At 46.8% G+C, this 22,045-nt stretch overlaps 1 protein-coding gene and 1 pseudogene across 2 annotated transcripts in view; one reads left to right on the top strand and one right to left on the bottom strand.

Moving 5' to 3' along the window:
- Positions 1–22,045, top strand: part of LOC138435968 (beta-secretase 2) — a 236,949-nt gene that overhangs the window by 116,771 nt on the left and 98,133 nt on the right. The window lies entirely within an intron of this gene.
- LOC138436019 (actin, cytoplasmic 1 pseudogene) lies at positions 10,207–11,574 on the bottom strand (annotated as a pseudogene).

The following is a 22,045-nucleotide window of genomic DNA, read 5'->3' on the forward strand; positions in this document are numbered from 1 at the left end:
AGCCCTCGGGGGTAGGCAGGAGGGTGGCTGGGTTAAGAACCTCACAAGGGGATATAGTGAGGCCTGGATTTTCCATCAAGATTACTTGATATCTGAGGATTCTTTGATCAGACATCCATAAATGGCCTCTCCCATTTAGGAGTTGTTTTACTTGGTGGCTGGTAAAAATAGTTAGTTTTCCCCCAAAGGAGAGTTTTAAAGCATCTTCTATCATGATTGCAATAGCTGCAAGATTTCGAAGGCAGCGGGGCCAGCCTCAGGTAGTTGGATCGAGCTTTTTGGATAAGTAAGTTACAGGCTGGGGCTCAGATCCCCTTTGAGTTAACACTCCCAAAGCTATTCCCTCTCTTTCATGGACATAAAGTTGGAATGCTTTTTCTGGGTCTGGCAACCTCAAAGCAGGTGTCCGAGTTAAGGCCTGTTTTAGTGTAGCCTCTGCCTTGTTTTGAGGAGTTCCTCACATCAGCGGGATTAAATCATCTCATCCCTTTAAGCTTTCATATAAGGGCTGGGCAATTAGACCATAGTTGGGTATCCAGATTCTACAATATCCAGTTAGTCCCAGGAAATCTCACAATTGTTTTTGAATCGTGGGGGAGGGCAACTGGAAGATCCCTTGTACCTGATCAGAGGACAGCCTCCTGGACCCGTTGTAATCTGAACTCCCAGGTAAGTGACATTTGTCTCGACCATCTGTGCCTTAGCATGGGAGACTTTATATCCCCTTTCTGCCAAGAAGTTTAGAACCTGAATTGCATGTTATTGGGCACTTTTCTCATCTGGAGAGCAGATTAGTAGGTCATCTATGTATTGTAATATTTTTCCATTAAGTCCCAGGTCCAGATCTAGGAGATCCCAGCTAAGGGCCTGTCCAAACAGGAGGGGGCTATCTCTGAACCCCTGAGGTGATACTGTCCAAGTCATCTGTTGGTATTTTTCTCCTGGGGCCTCCCACTCAAAGGCAAAAAGGTATTGGGATTCTTTAGCCAGTGGTATGCAAAAAAATGCATCTTTGAGATCCAAGACTGTAAACCTGGGTGGGATTTCTCCCAGGATTACATAGGGATTGGGTGCTGTGGGATGGAGGGGGACTATGGCTTCATTTATGATCCAGAGATCCAGGTCCGTCTCTTTTCTTTACTGAGTGGATTGGGGTGTTACATGGCTAACTGGTGGGGACCAGTAACCCACAAGCGAGGAATTTATTTGTTAAAGGCTGTAGTCCCTCCCGAGCCTCTCTTTTGAAAGGGTAGTTTTTCCGGTTAGGAAACCGAGTGGGATCTCGGAGGACAATGATGACTGGTTCAGCTTGGTGGGCTCATCCAGGAATCCCCCAGTCCCACACCTGGGGTTTAATTTTGTCTTCCCATAGTTTTTGGTCCCTCTCTATTGGAGAGAGTGTAATGGGTTCTTCAGTAGTAACCAGGAGCTGCAGGGCTCTAGGGGCTGAAAAACTTCCCATTACAGGGGTGGTCCCCAGTTTAGTGAGTGTATCTCTTCCCAATAAGGGAGTAGGACACTCAGGGACCACCAGAAACTGGTGGGAAAATATTTGTCCATCCCAGCAACAAAGAAGTGCTCCGGTGAATCTTTTAGTAGTTGCTTTTCCTGTAGCACTCAAAATGGTACAGGTTTTGGAGGAAAAGGCTCTGGAGCAGGAGGTCAGGACAGAGTAGGTAGCCCCTGTGTCAACCAAGAAATTCTCGGACCTACCTGCCACATCCAGTTGCACCCTTGGCTCCAGCCGCATGATGGTTATCTGTGACAGGCGGGCTGGCTGGAGTGGGCTGCTTCAGTCCTCTTGAACCATTGTGAGGGTAGGCTTGGCACTTGACCTTGAGGCTTTTGGGTCCCGAGGGCAGAGAGCGGCCCAATGTCCCAGTTGATGGCATTTGTACCAAGCCATTCTAGGAGACTTGTCACAGTTTGGACACTCTTTGGCCCAAAGTCCCACCTGTCTACAGATCAGGCATTTGCCTAGTGCCTTGTCCTTCAAGGACTCGGGGTTTGCCATAGGGCTTCTCTGGAGGGCAGCCAGCATCTGGGCATGCCTTGTCTCTTTCCTTCTCTCCCTCTCCTGGGCCTTGGCCTCCTCCTGTTCTCTGTTATAAAAGGTATTGGTGGCTGTCTGGACCATCTCATCTAAAGAGGCGGCAGGGTCCTGCTGTTGTAGTTGTTGTAACTTAATTCTGATATCTAATGCATTGGGACAGGAATTTGTCCTTTAAAATCACCTGTCCCTCGTAAGAGTCTAAGTCCAGATTGGTAAACTTTTCGAGAGCCTCTTTTAGCCTTTCCAGAAAGGCAATGGGGTTCCTGAGTCATTGGGCTCCTGAGTTATTGCTGAGACTGGGCACAGTCCCACAAGTAATAGGCTTTCTTCTGTTTCCATGGGTGGACTTCCTTAGCGGGTGAGTCTTTCTGAAGCTTATCCTACCCAGAACTGTTGCAACCTGAGAGCCAGTCTTCCCCAGGTCAGGGTGCAGATCCCCAGGCAGGCTGAGGCGTGACAGCCTCCTAGAGATCGAATCCCTGGGCAGGCTGAGGCATGAACGCTTCCCGAGAATTGGGTCCCTGGGCAGGTCGAGGTGTGATGACCTCCTGGGACCCCTGGGACTGGCGGATCTCTGAGCAGGTTGAGGCGTGACAACCTTTCGAGGACCAGATCCCTAGGCAGGTCAAGGCGTGATGGCCTCTTGGGACCCCCGGACTGGAGTTGGGTGTCCCCAAGACCTCCAGTGTGACCAGTACTGGGTAGGATTAGGGGGTTTGATATTATAGAGAATTTGCCTCCCAAGGCCAGCTATTTTCTGGTTGTCTCTCCAGAAGATTGTAGAGGCAGGCTTGTGGGTCTGGATGGGGCTCAGGCAAAGAGCATGAAACAGAGGGGAAGGGGGCAGAGCCCAACCTTTGAAAGAATGACACAGCACTAGGGTATAATGTAAACCAATTAAAATCAATTGGGTCCAAGATGAAAAGTGAAATTCAAGTACTTAATCCCCAATCTATAAGCCAACAGACACACCCAGAGGTGGCAGGACAGCTCCAAGGCACGGGCAAAAGAGGGAGGAGTGGGTGGTTCCCCAATGGTTGGGATGATCCTCCCAGTCATTAGCATATGAATTCCACCTCCTCACAAAACCTCAGTTCAGTCACTCAGTCGTGTCCAACTCTTTGTGACCCCATGAATCACAGCACGCCAGGCCTCCCTGTCTATCACCATCTCCTGGAGTTCACTCAGACTCACGTTCATTGAGTCCGTGATATCATCCAGCCATCTCTTCCTCTGTCATCCCCTTCTCCTCCTGCCCCCAATCCCTCCCAGCATCAGAGTCTTTTCCAATGAGTCAGCTCTTCGCATGAGGTGGCCAAAGTACTGGAGTTTCAGCTTTAGCATCATTCCTTCCAAAGTAATCCCAGGGCTGATCTCCTTCAGAATAGACTGGTTGGATCTCCTTGCAGTCCAAGGGACTCTCAAGAGTCTTCTCCAGCACCACAGTTCAAAAGCATCAATTCTTCGGTGCTCAGCTTTCTTCACAGTCCAACTCTCACACCCATACATGACCACAGGAAAAACCATAGCCTTGACTAGACGGACCTTAGTCGGCAAAGTAATATCTCTACTTTTGAATATACTATCTAGGTTGATCATAACTTTTCTTCCAAGGAGTAAACGTCTTTTAATTTCATGGCTGCAGTGACCATCTGCAGTGATTTTGGAGCCCAAAAAAGTAAAGTCTGACACTGTTTCCCCATCTATTTCCCATGAAATGATGGGACTGGTTGCCATGATCTTCGTTTTCTGAATGTTGAGCTTTAAGCCAACTTTTTCACTTTCCTCTTTCACTGTTATCAAGGGGCTTTTTAGTTCCTCTTCACTTTCTGCCATAAGGGTGGTGTCATCTGCATATCTGAGGTGATTGATATTTCTTCCAGCAGTCTTGATTCCAGCTTGTGTTTCTTCCAGTCCAGCGTTTCTCATGATGTACTCTGCATATAAGTTAAATAAGCAGGGTGACAATATACAGCCTTGATGTACTCCTTTTCCTATTTGGAACCGGTCTGTTGTTCCATGTCCAGTTCTAACTGTTGCTTCTTGACCTGCATACAGATTTCTCAAGAGGCAGGTTAGGTGGTCTGGTATTCCCATCTCTTTCAGAATTTTCTACAGTTTATTGTGATCCACATGGTCAAAAGCTTTGGCATAGTCAATAAAATTCTGTGGCCCCAGCCCTTGCCCTTGGCAATGGTTCACATCCTGAAGAGCAGCTTCTCTCTGGATCCTAACAAATCCACCTCTTATTGCTTTGTCTCTCAATGAATTTTTGCAATGAGACATCAGGGCCTGAGTTTCATTAGTTTTGGCTGAACTTGAGTCGCAGGAGAGAGCTGAAGGACAGGAGGAAAAAGCAGTGGGAAAAACGTGCCAAGGAATCCCTTCATAGCCTGCTGGAAAATTTGCTAAATATCTGACCGGCGCTCACAGTTTCATTGGTCTGATCCTTGGCACAAAGAAGATAAAGGACAGAAGAACACCCACTGGCTTGTGTAACAGCTACTGGGGCTCAGCAGATGGCATCTTTGGGACATGCTGAGGAGTAGCCTCTCCAGAGTTCCTCAATTGTGCCCCCTGCCACCCGCCTGTTTGCGGGAGGTTCAAGGAAATAAGAAACGAGACATTGTAAAGGAATTAAGATTTCGTTAGGCATGTCCCTCCAGCAAGGACCTCTTATCTTAACCGGAGGTCTTCTGGGATCTGAGACTGGGCCACGTGGGCTTTCTGCTGAGTTTGTTTTTCGCTGTCCCGGTTTCCAGCACGATGGGCCTTCCCCTGCACTGGATTTCTTCGCCTTCTGCTTCTAGCTCGGGAGCTTTGCTGAGTTGGGCTCCTGCTGTGCTTGGCCTCTTCCAAGGTTGTTTCAGCCAGGTTAAATCCGAGTCACGGCACCATAGATGTCATGCGAGTGAATATTCCTCAGTTCTTTGTCTCGTCACAACAAAGGTTTGGAGAGACAGACATTAAAGCCCTTGGCGCATCACAGCTCTCAGGTCTTGGACAAACTGTGTTATAGCTCTTAGGCAAATCAGTGTTACAGCTCTATTTTATTTAGAAGATAGCAGGAGAATCCATCCTCAAAGTGTGAGGGCATGCCAACCCAAAGACTGGAAGGGAAGAGAGTGGAGGTGTGTAGGGGAGGGGGAGAGAGAGAGGGAGAGAGCTTTTGACAGCATCTGGACTGTTTCCCATTTTGCTCCTAGACAGTGAATAACCTTATACAAACATCACTACATGGGAGGGCCCACCTACAATTCATTTCCAGGAAGGGAAGTGCTGGATCAGAAGACATCACCTTTGTCATCCTTGCAAGCGCTGTCCTACTGCCCTTTCGAGGGATTAGCCTGGTTGACACTCCCATGAGTAACTGATGACTGATGACCTTTTTCCCAGTTCTCTCATCAGGAAATTGAGTATTAAGCTTTCGATTTTTTGCCAGGCTCCAAAGTGGAAAATGATTTCTCTGCATCTCTGCCTGCATGCTCAGTCATGACTGACTCTTTGCGATGCCATTGACTATAGCCCACCAAGCTCCTCTGTCCATGAAATTTTCCAGACAAGAATATTGGAGTGGGCTGCCATTTCTTACTATGGAGGATCTTCTCGACCTAGGGATTGAGCCTGCATCTCTTGCATCTCCTGCAACTCTTGCATCTCCTGCAAATGATTCAGTGAAGTTCTAATTTGCATATATTTATTATGAGCAACTTTAGATATCTTATCCTATGTGTAAGAGCCAATTGGAATTCTTTATCTATGAATTCTTCAACTCTCTTGCCCTTTTTTCTACTGGGCTGCTGGTCAGTTTCTGGGGAATCCTGTATTTGGCGTCACATTACAGGGTTCATATATGGAGGTCTCTTTATACTAGTTCTGCAACTTCAGCAAATTACTTACCCTTCCAGTCTGACTTTCCCAGTTGTGTAATGGAATTAGTAATAATTCTGCATCACAGGGTTGTTATACAGCTTAACTAAACTAAGATTTTTAAGTGCTCAGGTTAATGTCTGTCACATTAGAAAAACCATATGTGATAATTAATGGAAATTAACAGTTGCAATTTTTATTTCCAGTTTGTCATGTCTTCTGGCTTTCCTTACGTCCATTTTTTTTTTCCTTTCTGTTTTTGCTTTTGAGAAAAGCACATACACACATATTCAAACTTACTAAACATTTTTTACTGTGTCTTCTGGATTTGAGTCTATTAGAAAAGCCTACCCCAATTTCCAGTATGCTTTTTCCAGTAGTCATGTATAGATGTAAGAGTTGAACCATAAAGAAAGATGAGCACAGAAGAACTGATGCTTTTGAACTGTGGTGTTGGAGAAGACTCTTGAGAGTCCCTTGGACTGCAAGGAGACCAAACCAGTAACTCATAAAGGAAATCAATCCTGAATATTCATCGGAAGGACTGATGCTGAAGCTCCAATACTTTGGCCACCTGACTCGAAGAACTGACTCACTGGAAAAGAAGCAAAAGGAAAAAGGGCCGCATAGGATGAGATGGTTGGATGACATCACCGACTCAGTGGACATGAGTTTGAGCAAGCTCCTAGAGTTGGTGATGGACAGGGAAGCCTGGCATGCTGCAGTCCATGGGGTCACAAAGAGTTGGACATGACTGAGCAACTGAACTGTATTGACCTAACTTGCAACTTTATAAAGAAATATGTTTTCTTCTACTGCATTTATGGCTTGTTGTTTTTTCTTAAAAAAAAAAAAATCAGTCTTTAATCTATATGGAATATATGCTTGTGCAAGATGGGGGACATGGTTTTTCTGTGGGATGGTTTACCCAGTTATATCAATGGTATTAACTAGTTCATCCTTTCCACTGGTTTAAAATGACATCACATGCTTACTTGTGTGTTTCTGAACTTCCTTTTTCTATTTATATTCATTCTCCATTGGTCTGTCCCATTGCTTGTGAGAACACTGTTATTTAGGGTTTTAAAACTTTTGGCTACATCATTCACATTACCCTTCTTTTTCAAAGTTTTCCTGGCTGCTCTTATTTTTTCATATCAACATTTGAATTAGCATATATAAATGCCCACAAAGTACATATCAGGACTTGGTGGAGATCACATATAATTTAACGGAGGAAGACTGACACCTTTCTAACATGGAGATAGCCTATCCAAGAAGAGGAAATGTTTCTATGTGCTCATTACATCTTCTTGTTCCTTCAGAACATTTTGAAAATTCCTTGATAAAAGTATTTCCAATTTCTTATTAAATTTATTTCTAGGTATTTAGTCTTTTTGTTGTTGCAAAAGAGATCTTTTCTCCCATTTTCTCCTAACTGGCTGATTTTTTTCTGAATATGAAAGCTAATAATTTCTGTGTATTAATTTTATGTGATGCTGTCTTAATGAATCCTTTTGTTTGAGCCTTTCAGTTGAGTATTTGATATTTTGCAGATATAAAATTAGTGATAGTATCACATTATTCTTTCCAATTATACACCTTTCTTCTGATTACAAATCTAGTACTTTTAGTAGAGGGCTAAATAGTAGTGGGTACCCTTATTTTGTTCCCAACTTTAAAAACAGACGCTAGTGGTAGAGAAAGATACAACTTATTATGCTAAGGAAGTATCCATCTCTGATGATTAACTTTGTGTGTCAGTGTTTCTGCAAAAGTATTTTTAGGTGATTTTGTTGTTCAGTCACAAAGTCATGTCTGATTCTTTGCAACCCCATGGACTATAGCACACCAGGCTCCTATGTCCTTCACTATCTCCTGGAGTTAGCTCAGATTCGTGTACACTGAGTCAGTGATGCTATCTAATCACCTCATCCTATGTTGCCCTCTTCTTCTTTTGTCTTCAGTCTTTCCCAGCATCAGGGCCTTTTCTAATGAGTTGGCTCTTCCCATGAGGTGGCCACAGTATTGGAGCTTCAGAATCAGTCCTTCCAATGAATATTCAGAGTTGGTTTCCTTTAGGATTGACTGGTTTGATCTCCTTGCTATCCAAGGGGCTCTCAAGAATCTTCTCCAGCACCACAATTCGAAAGCATCATTTCTTCAGCACTCAGCCTTCTTTATGGTCCGACTCTCACATCCATACATGACTACTGGAAAAACGATGGCTTTGACTACATGCAGCATTGCCAGCAAAGTCATGTCTCTGCTTTTTAACATGCTGTCTAGGTTTGTCATAGCTTTCCTTCCAAGGAGCAAGTGTCTTTTAATTTCATGGCTGCAGACACTATCTGCAATGATTTCGGAGCCCAAGAGAAGAAATCTGTCACTGCTTCCACTTTTTCCCTTTCTATTTTCCATAAAGTGATAGGGCTGGATTCTATGACCTTAGTTTCTTGAATCTTGAGTTTCAACCAGATTTTTACTGTCCTTTTTCACCCTCATCAAAACGTTCTCTTTTTAAGGTGATATTAACATTTAAATCAGTGAATGCTGAGTAAAGCGTATTATACTCAGTAATGTGATTGGACCTGATCCAATCAGTTGAAGGTGTTAGGAGAAAAAGACTGAAGTCCGTGGAGAAAGAGGGAACTATGCCTCAAGAGTGCCTTCAGGTTCGAGCTGCAACATCAGCTTTTCCTTGGGTCTCCGAATTGCAAACCACTTTGGCATTCTTGCCTTGAGAACCCCATGAACAGTATGAAAAAGCAAAAAGATATGACACTGAAAGATGAACCCCCAGGTCAGTAGGTGTCCAATATGCTACTGGAGAAGAGCAGAGAAATAGCTTCAGAAGGAATAAAGAGGCTGAGCCACAGTAGAAACAATACTTAGTTGTGGATGTGTCTGGTGGTAAAAGTAAAGTTTGATGCTGTGAAGAACAATATTGCATAAATCTGGAATGTTAGGTCCATGAATTAAGGTAAATTGGAAATGATCAAACAGGAGATGGCAAGAATGAACATCAACACTTTGGGAATCAGTGAACTAAAATGGATAGGAATAGGCAAATTTAATTCAGATGACCATTTTATCTACTACTGTGGGCAAGAATCCCTTTGAAGAAATGGAGTAGCCTTAATAGTCAACAAAAGAGTCCAAAATGCAGTATTTGGTTGCAATCTCAAAAATGACAGAATGATCTTAGTAGGCTTCCAAGGCAAACCATTCAATATCACAGTAATCCAAGTCTATGCCCCAACCACTAATGCCAAAGAAGCTGAATAGTTCTATGAAGACCTACAAGACCTTCTAGAACCAAAAAAAAAAAAAAAAGATGTCTTTTTTATCATAGGGGACTGGAATGCAAAAGTAGGAATTCAAGAGATACCTGGAGTAACAGGCAAGTTTGGCCTTGAAGTAAATGAAGCAGGGCAAAACAGAGTTTTGCCAAGAAAACACACTGGTCAAAGCAAACACCCTTTTCCAACAACACAAGAGACGACTTTACACATGGACATCACCAGATGGTCAATACTGAAATCATACTGATTATATTCTTTACAGCCAAAGATAGAGAGGCTCTATACAGTCAGCAAAAAGACAGGGAGCTGACTGTGGCTCCAATCATGAACTCCTTATTGCAAAATTCAGACTTAAGTTGAAGAAAGTAGGGAAAACCACTAGACCATTCAGGTCTGACCTAAATCAAATCCAAATCAAAATTTATGTGTGTGTGTGTGTGTGTGTGTTTAAAGTGTGCACTTTATTGAACTGGTCTCAAGTCAGTGTACAAGAAAGCCCTTGCTGCCTCCACACCTCAACCCACTCCCAGGGGGACCAAAAGCCTTCATACATCTCAAGCTCGGGGACAAAAAAAGAGGGCCATGATAGCTGACCATTCAAAATAAAACAAACAAAAAGAACAAGTATTACGGCAAAGATTAAAAATAAAATTCATTTTTTGGAGGACATAATTTACACAAAAGCGATGCTATAACCTCCCTTGTGTGGACTCGGGCGAGCGCTGGCCCCTTCTCCTTAGGGAGAAGTGAGGTGGCTTTTGGGAAGGCAAAGGACTTCCTGTAACAATGCATCTCACGGTATTTGGAATGACTATTAAAAAAAAAAAAGTACAATCAAAGTCCTCCACCACATTGTAGAACTTTGGGGATGTTTGATCCAACCAACTGCTGTCACCTTCACTATTCCAGTTTTTAAATCCTGAGTCAAGCACCAAAAAAATAAATAAATAAATAAATAAAAAAGACAAAAACAAAACAAATAAAGCCATGCCAATCTCATCTCATTTTCTGCACAAGTTAGGTTTTGTCAAGAAAAAGGGTGTAACGCAACTACCAGTCCGCCTAGAAGCATTTGCGGTGGACAATGGAGGGGCCGGACTCGTCGTACTCCTGCTTGCTGATTACATCTGCTGGAAGCTGGACAGCAAGGCCAGGATGGAGCCGCCAATCCACACGGAGTACTTGTGCTCAGGGGACGCGATGATCTTGATCTTCATCGTGCTGGGTGCCAGGGCAGTGATCTCTTTCTGCATCCTGTCCACGATGCCGGGGTACATGGTAGTCCCACCAGACAGCACCATGTTGGCGTAGAGGTCCTTGCGGATGTCAACATCACACTTCATGATGGAATGGAAGGTAGTTTCGTGAATGCCCAGGATTCCATGCCCAGGAAGGAAGTCTGGAAGAGAGCCTCAGGGCAGCAGAACCGCTCATTGCTGATGGTGATGACCTGCCCGTCCAGCAGCTTTTCTCCAGGGAGGAGCCGGAGGCCACAGTGGCCATTTCCTGCTTGAAGTCCAGGGCAACGTAGCAGAGCTTCTCCTTGATGTCACGGATGATTTCCCGCTCGGCAGTGGTGGTGAAGCTATAGCCGTGCTCCGTAAGCATCTTCATAAGGTAGTCCGTCAGGTCCTGGCTAGCCAGGTCCAGACGCAGGATGGCATGGGGGAGGGCGTACCCCTCGTAGATGGGCACCGTGTGGGTGACCCCATCATCGGAGTCCATCACGATGCCGGTGGTGCAGCCAGAGACATCAGGGACAGCACAGCCTGGATGGCCACGTACATGGCTGGGGTGTTGAAGGTCTCGAACATGATCTGGGTCATCTCACGGTTGGCCTTGAGGGTTCAGGGGGGCCTTGGTCAGCAGCACGGGGTTCTCCTCAGGGGCCACATGCAGCTCATTGTAGAAGGTGTGGTGCCAAATCTTCTCCATGTCGTCCCAGTTGGTGACTATGTTGTGCTTGATGGGGTACTTGAAGGTCAGGATGCCTCTCTTGCTCTGGGCTTCGTCATCCACATAGGAGTCCTTCTGGCCCATGCCCACCATCATGCCCGGGTGCTGGGGGCGGCCCACAGTGGAGGGGAAGACGGCCTGGGGAGCATCATCACCTGCGAAGCTGGCCTTGCACATGCCGGAGCTTGTTGTTGACCACGAGCGAGGCAATATCATCATCCACAGAGAATTGGTTGCGGTGTCCACTGGCGGCAAAGATGGAGCAGGGAAAGCAAGAGGCCTGTGCTGGCGGGGCGGCCGCCATCTCGCGTGGACATACAGTGGAAATGACAAAAAGATTCAAGGGATTAGATCTGATAGATAAAGCACCTGAAGAACTGTGGACAGAGGTTCATAACATTGTACAAGAGGAAGCAATCAAAACCCTCCCCAAGAAAAAGAAATGCAAAAAGGCAAAATGGTTGTCTGAGGAGGCCTTACAAATAGCTGAGAAAAGAGAAGCGAAACACAAAAGAGAAAAGGAAAGGTATACCCATTTGAATGCAGAGTTCCAAAGAATAGCAAAGAGACATAAGAAAGCCTTCTTAAGTGAACAATGCAAAAATAGAAGAAAACAACAGACTAGGAAAGACTATAGCTCTCTTCAAGAAAATTAGAGATACCAAGGGAACATTTTATGCAAAGATGAGCACAATAAAGGACAGAAATGGTATGGACCTAATAAACGCAGAAAATATTACAAGGAGGTGTCAAGAATACACAGAAGAACTGTACAAAAAAGGTCTTAATGACCGGGATAACCACAATGGTATGATCACTCACCTAAAGCCAGACATCCTGGAATGGGAAGTCAATTGGGCCTTAGGAAGCATCACTATGAACAAAGCTAGTGGAGGTGATGGAATTCCAGTTAAGCAATTTCAAATCCTAAAAGATTATGCTGTGAAAGTGCTGCAGTCAATATGCCAGCAAATTTGGAAAATTCAGCAGTGGCCACAGGACTGGAAAAGGTGAGTTTTCATTCCAATCCCAAAGAAAGGCAATGCCAAAGAATGTTCAAACTACCATACAATTGAGCTCATTTCACATGCTAGCAAGGTAATGCTCAAAATCCTTCAAGCTAGACTTCAACAGTACATAAACTGAGAAATTCCAGGTGTACAAGATGGATTTAGAAAAGGCAGAGGAATCAGAGATCAAATTGCCAACATCTGTTGGATCATAGAAAAAGCAAGGGAATTACCAAAAAAAAAAAAAAATCTGCTTCATTGATTATGCTAAAGCCTTTGACTGTGGATCACAACAAACTGGAAAATTCCTAAAGAGATGGGAATATGAGACCATCTTACCTGCCTCCTGAGAAATCTGTAGGCATGTCAAGAAGCAACAGTTAGAACCAGACATGGAACAGCGGACTGGTTCCAAATTGGGAAAGGAGTACATCAAGGTTACATATTGTCACCTGCTTACCTAACCTATATGCAGAGTACATCATGCGAAATGACAGGCTGGATGAATCACAAGCTAGAATCAAGATTGCCAGGAGAAATATCAATAACCTCAGATATGCAGATGACACCACCCTTATGGCACAAAGCAAAGAGGAACTAAAGAGCCTCTTGATTAAAGTGAAAGAGAACAGTGAAAAACTGCCTTAAAACTCAACATTCAGAAAAACTAAGATCATGGCTTCCAGTCCCCTCACTTCATTGCAAATAAATGGGGGGCGGGGGGGGGGGGAATGGAAAGAGTGGCAGATTTTTTTTTCTTGAGCTCCAAAATCACTGTGGATGGTGACTGCAGCCATGAAATTAAAAGACACTTGTTCCTTGGAAGAAAAGCTATAACAAAGCTAGAGAGCATATTAAAAAGCAGAGACATCACTTTGCCAACAAAGTTCTTTACAGTCAAAGCTATGGTTTTTCCTGTAGTCATGTATGGATGTGAGAGTTGGACCATAAAGAAGGCTGAGCCCCAAAGAATTGATACTTTTGAACTGCGGTGCTAGAGAAGGCTCTTGAGAAGCCCTTGAACTGCAAGGAGATCAAACCAATGAATTTTAAAGAAAATCAACCCTGAATGTTAATTGGAAGGACTGATGCTGAAGCTCCAATACTTTGGCCACCTGAAGCTCCAATACTTTGATCCAACTTATTGCAAAAGATTGAGGGCAGGAGGAGAAGGGGGAGACAAAGGATGAGATGGTTGAACAGCATCACTGACTCAATGCACATGAGTTTGAGCAAGTTCAGGGAGATGGTGAAGGACAGAGAAGCCTGATGTGCTTCAGTCCAAGGGGTCACAGATGCGACTGAACATATCCATTTGAAATAGAGCAGGACCCTATGGTCCTTTCCTTCCCTCCATTTCATCTATGGAAAACTTTAGCCAGAGATTAATTTTAATCAGAGAATTGAGAAATGTGGAAACAAAGGGAAATGATCAAAGGAGACAAAATAATAATAGTGTAGTCATTGAGCATAGTCGAAAACCTTTAGTTTTTTCTCAAGAGCTATAGATGGGCTTCCTTGGTAGCTCAGCTGGTAAAGGATCCTCCCGCATTTCGGGAGACCTGGGTTCAATCCCTGGGCTGGGAAGATCCTCTGGAGAAAGGAATGGCTATACACTGCGGTATTCTGGCCTGGAGAATTCCATGGACTGTATAGTCCATCCAGTCGCAAAGAGTCGGACACGACTGAGCGACTTTCACTTTCATAGATAATATTCTGAGCCATGTCCTGTGAGCTGTCCTATAGATACCAAAACACCAGGTGGAGAATTTAACTACATGATGACCAGACTGTCCCCAGGACATGAGTTGCCACACATCCGAGAACTGGCTGCAAAGAAATGGGAACAAATGGACCTTGGAACTGAAGACTAACTGTACCTAAAACAACCAAGATGATGCTGGTCAGAGCACTGATGACCAATTTGAAGATGACTTAGAGATGACTGTGTTGTGTCTGCATGTAGACCCTCCCCTAGTCTGTCTATAAAAGCTCTCATCCCTGTTTGTCAGGGTAGGGAGGAGTCAGCCTTTGGACAGATGTCCACCACTCTTCCCCTCGAGTGCTGGCATCTGAAATAAAGCCAACTTTCCTTTCCACCAGTCTGGCCTGTTTCTTGGCTTTTGAGAGGCAAGCAGCCAGACCCACACACCTCTTTTAGTAATATATTCAGTTGGTGATGCCATCCAACCATCATATACGTTGTCGTCCCCTTCTCCTCTGGCCCACAGTGAACTCAGGATGACTCTGTGCAGACAGTCTGCTGATGCGTGGGCCTCTGCTGGTTGTTTGGCCTAAGGCTTATCAGCACTGGAGCCTGCAGCTTGTTGGGTGGATCCGGGTCTTAGTACCAAAGTGTGGACCTTTGAGAAAGCTCACTCCAATCAGTATTCCCTGTGTCTTCCACTACCAGTGTCCTTGCCCGCACAGTGAGCTATTGTTGACCTTCACCTCCCCAGGAAACTGTCCTTAGGGAGGTGGAGCCCAGGTTCCCATGGAGGTACTGCTTTGCTTTGGGTCCCAGTGCACGTGAGACCCGTGCACACCCTCCAAGAGTGGATTCTCTGCTTCCCCCAGCTCTGTGGGGCTCTTTACTCAAGCCCTGCTGACCTTCAAGGCTAAATGCTCTAGGGGCTCTTCCCCTCAATGCCAGGCTCTCAGACTGTCTTGGAGGGCTATCTTTCTATGGGAACATCCCTTTGTAGTGTGTGTGGGTTTACTGCTTTTTGGCACGAGGGCTGCTTTTAGTATAGATGTCTGCCACCTCTTTTCCCAGTGTGTGCTGGCCATTATCCCCTTGATAGCAGGTGTGGCTGACATTGAGACCAGAGCACTGCATCCTGAACAGGGCCTTTGCTTTGCTGTGTGGATGTCACCACCTTATCAGAGGCAGGATCTGCTCCCTAGTTGTTGGAAGAGAAGCCCTCAGATCTGTTCCTTAGCTGTGTTTCTGATCTAAGGTGTGAGGAAGGTGGGACTGGAGCACTCCCAAAGGGAAAGAAGCCACTGAGTATTCCTGTTGCTGTTGTTCAGTCACTAAGTTGTGTCCAACTCTTTGCAACCCCAGGGACTGCAGCACGCCAGACTTCCTTGTCCTTCCCCATCTCCCTGAGTTTGCTCAAACTCATGTCCCTTAAGTCAGTGATGCCAACCACCTCATGCTCTGTTTTCCCCTTCTCCTCCTGCCCTCAATCTTTCCCAGCATCAGGGTCTTTTCCAATTAGTCGGCTCTTCACATCAGGTAGCCAAAGTACTGAAGCTTCAGCTTCAGTATCAGTCCTTCCAATGAATATTTCCTTCAGGATTGATTGGTTTGACCTCCTTGCTGTCCAAGTGACTCTCAAGAGCCTTCTCCAGCACCACAGTTCAAAAGTATCAGTTCTTTGGGGCTCAGCCTTCTTTATGGTCCAACTCTCACATCCATACTTGACTACAGGAAAACCCATAGCTTTGACTAAACAGACCTTTGTCAGCAAAGCGATGTCTCTGCTTTGTAATACACTGTCTAGGGTTTTCATAGTTTTTCTTCCAAGGAGCAAATGTCTTTTAATTTCATGGCTGCAGTCACAGTCCACAGTGGTTTTGGAGCCCAAGAAAATAAAATCTGCCACTGTTTCCATTTTTCCTCCATCTGTTTGCCATGAAGCGACGGGACCGGATGCCATGTGAACGTTTCTGAACGTTGAGTTTTAAGCCAGCTCTTTTTCTCACCTCTGGAGCACCCTGTGGGAGTGCCCTGACGTGTCACCTTTCACCCACTGTGCAAGTTCTCAGATTACATGGTTGTTGGCGCAGCTCTTAGCCCCACCTAAACCATGGCTATGCTGGCAAGTGGCCCCGGCGACTCTCAGGAGTTGCTTTCATCAGGTCACCAACACAGATTCACTGAAGTCAGATTCCAGGATTGCAGTATCATGGCTCTGCATCCGCTGTGGGCACTATGGGGGCAGCACAGTTCCTGGCCTGGCCCTGACCCCATGTGTACATGCCCGTAAAGTCTACAACTGCCAAAGATGACCTGTCTTGGCTACGGGAGCACTCGTCCACTCACATGTTCTGTGTGTTCAGTCACTCAGTCCTGACTCTTTGGGACCCCATGTGCGGCAGCCTGCCAAGCTCCACTGGCCATGGGGTGTTTAAGGCAGCAATACTGGAACGGCCATTCTCTCCTCCCCAGCAGATGTTCTATAGGCGCTAGGTTTACAAAGCTGGTCATGGGGGTGGCAGTTTGCACAGCTGAGAGAAGAGATTTCAACTTTTCTTCTTTAATTGCATGGCCCCTGGGGCTCAGCTGTGGGTAACCCCACCTCTGCATGTGGACCACCCACAGAGGTCTGCTTCCGGAGGCTGCCATGGAGCACAGGAGTCTGCCCCAGAGAGGAGGGGGCGTGGAGGCAGCAGTGGTCAGGGTTGAGAGAGCATCTGCTCTGGTGGGGACAGGGGTGGAGGAGGAGGCAGCAGCAGCTGGGGTCATGAGAGTCCCAGTAGGGGCTGGTCGTGCAGGGGGGCTGGTGGCCAGGTGCGTGAGGGAGCTGGCTCCAGCAGCGATAGGTCACATGGGGGAGCCTGTGGCTGTAGGTGCAAGAGACTGCAGGCTCTGGTGGGGGCTTCCCCAGTGGCTGGGGAGGCAGAGGCTGGGATGTGGGGAGAAAGGCTCTAGTGGTGGCCCCCACTCCTTGCACATCACTTGACATTGGCGCTTTCTTCACAAGCGTTCCTGGTTGTGAAACTCCTCATTCCCATCCCCCAAGGCTGTCTCTTCTCAGCCAACAGCAGGGCCCTGCCCAGGTCTGCTCTCCAAACCCCATGTTCCAGCACCAGCGCCCTTCCCAACCCACCTCTGTGCACACCAGTGAACACATGTCAGACTGGGAAGTGCAGGGCCGTGGCACGCCCCTCTGTGTGGGTCTCACTCTGTCCTGCCTGCCATGGACCGCTGCCTGCCCCTGATGGTCCCCTTCTGTCCTGACTGATCGCCTCACTGGTGGGGGGGCTTCCCCGCATGAAGGAACCTCTCTTTTCATGGCTGATCACCCCACTAGTGAGGGGGTTCCCCTACATGAGGGAACCTCTCCTCTCTTTCGGCTCATGCCCCCAACCAGGGACACAGGTCCTGTCCCACTTCATCGCCTCTTTCTTTTCCCTTCTTCTTTCTTACCTGGTTATGTGGGAATCTTTCTTGTCCTTTTAGGTGTCTGAGGTCCTCTGCTAGTGTTTAGAGGTGTTCTGTGACACTTGTCCCATTTGTAGATGTCTTCTTGATGCATCTGTGGTGGTGGGTGGGGCGGTGGGGGAGAGGCAAACAGGAGATGAACTCCGCCTCCTCCTACTCCGCCATCCTGATTCTTTTTTTATTTGCCTCATTTCTGTCTACTGTGTTCCTGTTAGGTTTTCTTGAGCGTCTGTTTTCTCTGGGGCTTCTCTGAGTGACTCCATCTTTTTTTCCCCTAGGCCGTTTTTGAGTTTGATCAGCTTCCCGTGCCCTCCCTTTCCTTATTCCCCATTCAAATTGCTTTTGGTCCTAAGCCCAAACCCCTCTGCACTCACCTGGATTGTTCTAGCCACCTGTCCTCTGGGCTTTTGAGCTGGTTCCCTTATTTGTCTCCTTGTCCTCAGCCTCTCCCATCCTGAACCCACCTTCCCTATGAGCTGGACCACTCCCAACCTAAACACTTCCATGGCTTGCAGCAGCCACGGGAGAAAAATCCATATGCAAGCACTCAAGACCAGCCCCAGTTTGACCTAACTCTACCTCTTCCAGGGCACACCTGTCACACTCCCATGCCTGGAACAATCAGCGAGTTGTGTAATAACAGCTGGCACACATCAAACTTCAAACAACCAGAACATACGCCAGCCCATGCCAGCTGCAGCGGGCTGGCTAGATCTGCCCCCTTGAGAGCAGAATGCATGAATAGTGGAGGAAGGGATTCAGCCTGGCTCCCAGTTTCAGAAAGAACCAGTTCTAACCCATGCTAGAATAACAATAATTTGTCCTGGCTTAGGAATGTGAAAGGATAGGATCTCAGATTCCTGCCCAGCAACCATGACAGTACTCAGTCCATGTTTTGATTGTTTGAATAACATATTCTGTTACCTCTATGCTTTTCTCTGCAATTTCACTATTTCTTTGGTTCCTTCTGGCCACCTCATTAGATAGCTGGAGCAGACAGCATCCCCATGTTATAGGAAGTGAAGGGTTTGTTGAGTCAGGGATTTAAATACTTTTCCAGTGAAGCTATTCAAATTCACACTCCACTCAGCAGAGGGTGAAATCAGTCATCTGGCTAATGTTATTATCATTATTATTATTTTAAGACCTTGCTAATTTTAAAGAGCTCAAACCAGTAAATCCTAAAGGAAATCAATGCTGGATAGTCATTGGAAGGACTGTTGCTGAAGCTCCAATACTTTGGCCACCTGATGTGAAGAGCCTACTCATTGGAAAAGACCCTGATGCTGGGAAAGATTGAAGGCAGGAGAAGAGGGCGACAGAGGATGAGATGGTTGGATGGCATCATCAGCTCAATGGACAAGAATTTGAGTGAATTTTGGGAGACAGTGAAGGACAGGGGAGCCTGGTGTGCTGCAGTCCATGGAGTCGCAAAGAGCTGGACACAACTTAGTGACTGAACAACAACATCAACATCTTTAAAAGAGAAGAAAGTGAATCTAAGCAACAGAACTCCCCCTCCATCCAGGAACAGCAAAATTGAGGTTTTCCTCTTGGTGCTTTATTGGGGAAACCCCAAGAGACTTTTTTAAAAGCTGGTAAATAAATACACAGTCAATGAAATCATCACAGGGAGGGGAAGAAGGAAGAGGCGTTCCCTTCAGTTACCGTTAAAACAAATCCAAGGCTTATCAATCTATTTGCTCATTCATTGTGTCCAGTCATTGAACAAATATTGAGGGAGTGCCAGCTGAGACCAGCCCTATCCGAGGCCCCTGGGATTCTACTGTGAACAAGTCAGGGACCCTATCTATCCTCATGGAACTTGTTGTTTGGTGGAGAGAGGTTTACACTCCAGATGATAAGCCAGTTAACAAAAATGCCCAAAATACTGCCAAAAATGTCTAAAACACTGCTGGGCAGTGCTCAGTGCTGCGGAGGAGAGGAAAAGTAGGGGAAGGGAGAGCAACAGGGAGGGGAAGGGCTGGTTTAGGTAAATATCATGGCCCCCCATCCCATCACCATGGCCCGTTTCCACAAAACCCCACAGGCTGCCTTTCTGTGGCTCCCCCACCTTCAAGGCTACCCTACAGATCCATGCTCCATCCATCCAGCTCTCACCTGCACAAACTCTGGGAGAGGCCAGAGAGAACTCCAGGGCTGGTCCTTCCAGGAGACAGCACGGAGGTTCAGCAGGCACAGCTGTGCCCCACCAGCCCCAAGTGGGAGTGCCTGCCACACTGTGCCCTGGTGGCACTGGCCAGGCCAGTTCAGTCCCCCTCACACCCCCCTGCTCACCATTACCCCACCAGAGGCAGCCTCTAGTTCACACACCAGGAAGCATTAGCTGGGCATGACTGTCTGTCTAGAAGGAAGGGGTGGGAGGAACAGGCTATCTCTGTGACCCAGTTCCCTGATTATGAGCATCCCTTCTCCCATAAACCCCCTCATAAGCTGTCCCCACCCCGCCCCTCCCATCCATCAAGACCCGATGTAGGCACACCCCAGGTAGACCCTCTTACCTCCCCTCCCTGCCATACCTTGACTAGCTGTGTTACAAGGGGCCACACACCCCCTCCCCCCAGAGGCTTCATCTGGGTGCTTGGAGTGAATTCTTAAAGCCCTATCCACGCTGATGCTCTGAGTGAATGTCACCTAGATGCAGACGGTGAATTGCTATTTTATTCTTTTGTTTGTATTTTTTGGCAGAGTTTCACAGCTTGTGGGGTCTTAGTTCCCCAACCAGGGATTGAACCTGGGCCTACGGCAGTGAAAGCACAAAGTTCTAATCACCGGACCACTAGGGATTTCTCAGTGAACTGCTACTTTTATAAACTAATTCTGTTAGAGTGAAGTTAAGTCAGAAACAGAAAAACAAATATATATTAACATGTCTATATGGAATCTAGAAAAATGGCATGGACGAACCTATTGCAGGGCAGAAATAGAGATGCAGGCGTAGAGAATGGATTGTGGACACAGCAGGGGAAGGAGTGGGGGTGAGCTGGGGGCGTGGCGTCGACATATACACAGCACCGAGTGTAAAATAGCCAATGGGAAGCTGCTGTAGAGCACAGGGAGCTCAGCTCGGGTGCTCTGTGATGACCTGACGGGTGGGATGCAGCGGGGAGGGAGCTCACGAGGGAGGGGACATGTGTATACATGCCTCTGATTCATGTTGTTGTACAGCAAGTACCAACACAACACAGTAAGCAGTGATCCTCCAATTTAAAAAAACAAGCTAACTCTGTTAATAAGTGCTTCCAGAGAAAAGAAGCACGGGTGGCCCGACGGTGCTCTCAAAGCACCCCCTGCACAGCATCTCCGGGAGCCCCCTGGGCTGGCGGGGGTCTGCCATTCCAACAAACTCCTTCCCAGGTGATGCAGGTCCTGGGTTGCCCACCGAGGGTCCGACGCCACGACAGCCTCTCTCCTGCCATCCTTTCTTCTCAAATCCACTGCTTCTCACCTGGGACAGTTCTGCTCCCAGAGAGAGTTCTGTGGTGCTCACAACTGGGCGATGCCACTGGCCACAGTGGACAGAGAGCAGGGCTGCCACCAACCATCCTCCTGGGGACAGGACAGCCCCCAGAGCGAAGGATTATCTGGTCCCAAATAACAAGAACGCCCCCAAAACCTTATGTACTAACTCAGTGGTACCTAATTCTGTCTACATATGGAAGCTATCTGGATTTCTTCGACAAATGTCAGCTCCTGGGCTCCCTTCTGGGCAACGATGTCAGCATCTCAGGGGTGAGGCCTTGGTTCTGCACTTGGATGTGCCTCGTGACTCCAACGTGGGTCCTCAGCTGAGAGCCAGCAGCCAGCACCAGCGCTGACCGGAATGGTGGAAGTAGTGAGCTGGGGAAGAGAGCTGGGACGTGGGGACTTTATTTAGATTCCTAACTCCCAGCACACATTTTTTTCTAACTCCGGCTGCCAGTGTGTGGGAGGGGATTTGGGGGGGGGGGGGGTAGGGAGCTTGAAGACAAAGTGCTTTGTGTGGTCTGTTCAGTGTAATGTCCTCCCTTTGCACATGGGGGTGGGGGTGGGGTGGGGCAGGTGGTTTCCCACTCCAGCCCAGAAGCCCCATCTAGCATTCGCATTTGTCACTGCTGGCTTCCAACTCCTCCAGGAACCCTGCAGGGGAGTTTCCATCTCATCTTTAGAGGCAGATAGCTAACAATCGTCATCATCACCAGGCCATCTTAAAGGTGAAGGAACTAAGGGCTCGAAGAATTAGGTGAACTGATTAGAAACGTGGCAGAGCTGAGACTGGAACCTAGAATTTTTAAAGTCAAATTAAACATAGTCTTTACTTTATTCCATTGCTTTCCAGAGTTCATTTGTTCATTCATTTATTCAAAAGGTACTGAAAATTTGATATGTGCCAAGTATGGTTTTAGTAACTGGATAAGCAAGCCTTGGACTTCCCTGGTGGCTCAGTGGTAAAAACAACAACAACAACAACAACAAAAAACCACCAACCTGCCAATATAGAAGACTCAGGTTCGATCCCTGGGTCAGGAAGATCACCTGGAGAAGAAACAGCAACCCACTCCTATATTCTTGCCTTTAGAATCCTATGGACAGAGGAGCCTGGCAGGATATAGTCCATGGGGTTGCAAAAGAATTGGACATGACTCTGGGACTAAAAAACAATAAACAGATCCTATCC

This window comes from Ovis canadensis, chromosome 1 (assembly GCF_042477335.2).
Source record: "Ovis canadensis isolate MfBH-ARS-UI-01 breed Bighorn chromosome 1, ARS-UI_OviCan_v2, whole genome shotgun sequence".
NCBI lineage: Eukaryota > Metazoa > Chordata > Mammalia > Artiodactyla > Bovidae > Ovis > Ovis canadensis.